The following is a 5,100-nucleotide window of genomic DNA, read 5'->3' as shown; positions in this document are numbered from 1 at the left end:
TTTACACCTTTTTTGGCCAAAAGGGTGTAAAAAAGTTTAGTGTGTACAGATGCTTCGGCGCCTCTTTCAGTGGCGTAGCCAGGGGGTTCGGGGGTTTGAAATTTTAACTGACCCCCCCCTCCTCACTCCGTAGTTTTTAAGGAAACATATTCTGGCCACAGCGCCACGTATACTGCCTCCTTTTCACCAAATCGGCGAACTTGATGATTGATTGATTGATTGTGGGGTTTAACGCGCCGACGCAACGCAGGCGATGAGGCACGACGTAGTGGAGGGCTCAGGATTAATTTTGACCACCCGCGGATCTTTAACGTGCGCCGAAATCTCGTACACGTGAGCGTTTTTGCTTTTTCGCCTCCATTAGAAAAGCGGCCGCCGCGGCCGGGAATCGAACCCGCGACCTCGTGCTCAGCAGCGCAACGCCTTAGCCACTGAGCCACCGCGGCGGGTTTGGCGAACTTTCCAGGCTCGTAGCAAGAGAAAATTATGAATGACGGCGATTTTCTTGCGACTTTCGGTAAGATCTCAGTCAAGGTAGGCTCCAGTCGCTGTTATGATCTCGCGGTTCCTCTAGTTTGCCTCCCTCACCCAAATTCCTCTATCCGTCCGTCGCAACGTTAGTGCTACGGCCCCTCGATTTGAAGGTTTGTTTTATGCACGATGCGGCACTCGAGGCATGGCGTAACGAATGCTTTGTCCCCAATTCTTGTCCCCAATTCTGGTCCTGGTCCCCAATTCTGCAGCAGTTGTCAAAAGTATAGGCGAATTAGACAACGGAACATTTGAAGCGTTCAGCATCGATGTAGAGGATTTATACTATTCTATGCCGCACGAAGCTGTAATGAATAGTGTAAAGAATTGTATACTGCATGACAATGACGAGTGTGCATTCATTGCCAGGTGTTGTCATTTGTTGTCATTCTATTTGGCTTCGACCGTGGTCGAGCGGAATGGAGCCACATTTACTTAGAAGAGTGGGGTGTGCATAGGGTCCCAAGTGGCCCCGGTCCTTAGTAATATTTTTCTGGGTAGAGTGGATCGGTCTTTGAAAGAGAAGCTAGAGGGGCTTCTTGTGAAAGTGTTCCGGTACGTGGACGATTTCCTTATTGTGGTGGACAGGTCCCCTTGCAGAGTGTGCCCTGATGTACTCAAAGTTTTTACGGCTGACTTTCAGAGAAGGGCACATGTGCTACAAGTAGTCTCCGAGGTCGGTTAAAGCCCTTTTAAGCTTTGAGTCGGCACATTCAAAAGTGGTGAAGCAGGGCATTGCCCTTTCCTGCCTGAAATCTGCCGTATCCAAATCCTGCGAGCATTCAATGGCCACCAGCGTCGTAGAACAGGTGGAGAAGCTAAGCGAATCTGGATACCCTGATCATATAATTTCCAGGGCCAGTGAAAAGCTGCTAAAGTGGGTAAAATTTGACAAGGAAGCCGAAATACCAAAACAAAAACCCAAAAACTTCGCCATGGTGCCCTATGTTCATCAGATGTATCACGGACTAAAAAAAGTAACAGGACTGTATGACGTGAGCGTAGTGTTTTCGGCTCCTAATAAGTTGGGGAAGATCTGTGCAAGAGTTAATAAAAAGGCAAAAAAAAACATCAGGGGACATGTGGCATTAATCACCAAAAGAAGTTCGTACCGTGTGCTACGGGGGTCGTTTATTCGATACCACTTGCCTGTGGCAAAGTATACATTGGCCAAACGGGACAGTGTTTGAATGTCAGGCTTAAAGAACATAACTATTCAAAGGAAAAACGTGACCTGAGCCACTTATCTTCTCATTGCCGCGCATGCAGACCTGATTGTGTCCCTGTGTTTGAGCGCACAGCCATCCTTTTCCGACATAAGAACCAGCAAACGCGAGATATTGTAGAGGCCAGCCACATCATAAAAGCTGGTTCCGATTGCATCAGTCATCCCTCTATCGCCCTGCTTAAACGAGAAGTCGCATATTTCGATGCACATTGAGCGCTGTTTCGATGCCTCTTCTGGGCATACGTGTTGGGGGTGGGAGGGGGGTCTTAATCCATGTATGATGCGGTTATCTTTGCTGATTTTTTCGCCATTCGTGCGCGTCAAGGTTCGTTTTGGGGTTTTATTAGGGTTTTTTGTATTTTCGGCTGAGTGCGCTGAGAACTGTGACGCATTGGGGGCGTGGTGATTGGGTGCTTGGGCATTTAAAGCTTTGAATTGTGCAATAATAAACTAGTTGCGAGTCTGCGCTTGTGCCGTCTTCATGTGTTCTTGTCCCCGCCAATTTCCGCGCAGTTTGTTTTTCGAGATGTTCCACAGTTATTAAAATAGCATGTGCCTCAGCCGTAAATATACTTGCGTTCTTGTTTAGCGTTCTTGTGATGGAAAAGTGGGGACCATGTGCCGCACATGCCACTGCAGTGGAAGACTTTGAGGCATTTGTATAAAAAGCAGTGTATGGGTACTTGTATTGTAAGTGTAGGAGGAGGAGGATAAACTTTATTGGGAGCATCGTAATGTGGTGTGGGACCCTCAGTCCAGGACTCCATTGAAGACCCCTGCCGCTACGGCCCTGTCCACCAGCCTAAGCTGGGAATCCAGACCGGAGCAGGACAGCTCCTTCTCCCACTGCTCACGGGAAGGGTGCGCGATTCTTGGAATTTTGGGGTTTGCCGAACACTCCCATACCATATGGTACAGGGTGCCCGGGGAAGCGCAAAATTTGCACAGCGGGAAGTACTGAGTGGGATGGAGCAAGTGAAGTTTTGACGGATGAGGAAACGTATTTGTTTGGAGGAGCCGGAGGCAGTGCTCCTGCTCTTTGTTTAGAGATTCATGACCGGGGGGATATATCATTCTTTGGCACTTATAGTACCCCGTTATGTCTTGATACGTAACCAAAGGACACGCAGTCTCTAACCTACACACAGAACACAAATAAGCCGGAATGGGAGTAAATGGCTTGTGTCATAACTCAGTACCAATTCGGAGTTTTCAAAACTCCTTCCAATGGGAGTTTCGCCTTACTCCCATTATTTCGGCAGTTTTTTTAGTAGCATATGGGAGTTTCATTTTACTGCCACTACAATGGGAGTTTCCAGGGGTACCATTGGGAGTGTATTGTTTCCTCCAACTGGAAGTTTTCAGGGGGCGCATTGGGAGCAGTGTTGACCTGCATTCGAGGTTTTTTTGTGTGTGTTTTTGTGCGCTTCATATATATGCGCTGCAGTGGAATTTATTACTGCATTTGGGAGTTCTTAATAAGGGCACAGGCCGCATTTTTATTTTTCGTTGGGGATCACGTAATTTCTAGTCTTTTTCCGCTTCAAACGTTGAATGGCGAAGCGTGAAAAGTTTGTTTTCTGCACAGTCAATTTATTGCATAAAAATTACATGGATACGATATACGTACGTGAACACGTTAATAAGACAATAAAAACACTGAATCAACAAAACACCTACATCGAGAACACAAGGTATCTTGGTAAGAACTTTATCTACTACTACAACACTCCTCAACGAAAAAAATTTAAGCCATTTGCAAACAATGAGGTCAGCATGTCGTCGGTGCGCTGTTTGCTTGCACCTGCCTCCCAAACGCTGACGTTGCCGCACCCCCTGGCACGTTCTGCTGGAAGCCACAGCAGCACATTCATTAGAGGGATAGCAAAACGCTTTAAATCTGCGGTAACAAATACATAAGCATATTGGGCATCTGACCTGAAAAAAAAAAAAGAAACGGCACTGTAACGACGCTGAACTTGACACTCTTGTGTCCAACTTTCCGTAATGTCTGAATGTTTGTTTAAGCTACTCAAAATTGCACTTCTGTCCGAGACACCTGCGCTCACTAGTTCGTCAAAACGAAGTGTTCTGCTGTTCAAAAAGGTGCGCGACCCTTGTGGCGACCAACTTCTCAAAATGCTTCATTTCCCTCTTTTCCTTGCGTGTAGTGTTCTCGGAACGAGCTTCAGGTTTTACCCCCCGCACTGCCCCTCTCTCCCCTCACCGAAAGTTAAGGAAAAATTTCGGTCGGTGTGACGCCTGCGCGTGCCCCCCTTCAAAAAATAAAATAAAATAAGCAGTCGTCTGTCGACTCTACAGAATGCTCCCTCGAATGGCGTTTGCTGGTTACACGCGCCTAGCGTACGGAGAGCTCCCACGGAGCCCCGACCTTCTTCCTTTCCAGTGAAAGGAATTGATCGCCGGCGGCACGAGGCAGTCACCCTCCTCGTAGCAGGCGCGGCTGGCACCACACCTACTTCTCAAGAAAAGCGGCTGCCCTGCGACGTTTGACCGGCCAACTTCACCCTCGCTTGCCAGTAAGCCACAGACACAGCCTAACAAAAACACCTAACAGCCGTCCAGAGTTCGGACAGTTTTCATTCTGCTTGCGAGTGTGAACCAGTGAGTGTTCTGCTCGAGACCCGAGCAAATACGCATTGCTTTCACACCGTTCGGCCTCCCCAATGACGTTCCGGGCATGGTGCCGTCTTTCACGCACAACGCTCACCTCCAGTGGCGGAGAATGGCCCGTGCAGTGGCGCGGGAAACACGTTGAGTTTATTTGACGCTAGAAGGGGCACAAGTCTGCCAAAATGTTGCGTACAATAAAAAACGTGAAAATCTTACCTTCAACCACCTTGCAGAGGCACAACCGCGTTGTTTTTAACGAGCCACTCACAGCGATCACTGCATTTAGGCCTCGCGTCGGCTCGCTGGCGTATTCCGTCGGGTTGAAGGTCGGTGACACGGAGGCGACGTTGCAGTCCGTCGCACGTCAGTCCAGGCTGGTTCCACAATGTTCGCAACGAGCTTCGGTTGTTGGGAAGCACTTCACATCCGTTCGTCCGGCCGCAAGTTCACACTGGCAATAAATTTTCGGGGGCGCTGGAGCTCATACGACACACGACACCAACTGGCAGCCATTTTGTAAGGACGCGTAAAGGAGGAAGGGGTGAAGGAGGAGGAGAAGGAAATGGAGGTGGCGTGGGAGTTTTTAATACTCCCATTAGGACAAACGCAGTAATCACAGCCAGATACTGCGTTTTGTGAAGAGATACAACCGTGGTAAATGCGCTTATTTACGACGGCTTGTGGCCCCCGGTGTAAACTGGCAGTTT

Source organism: Haemaphysalis longicornis, unplaced genomic scaffold (genome assembly GCF_048455015.1).
Source record: "Haemaphysalis longicornis isolate Haplotype H1 unplaced genomic scaffold, Haemaphysalis longicornis Haplotype H1 scaffold_106, whole genome shotgun sequence".
NCBI classification, from domain to species: domain Eukaryota; kingdom Metazoa; phylum Arthropoda; class Arachnida; order Ixodida; family Ixodidae; genus Haemaphysalis; species Haemaphysalis longicornis.
This window is presented reverse-complemented; position numbering follows the sequence as displayed.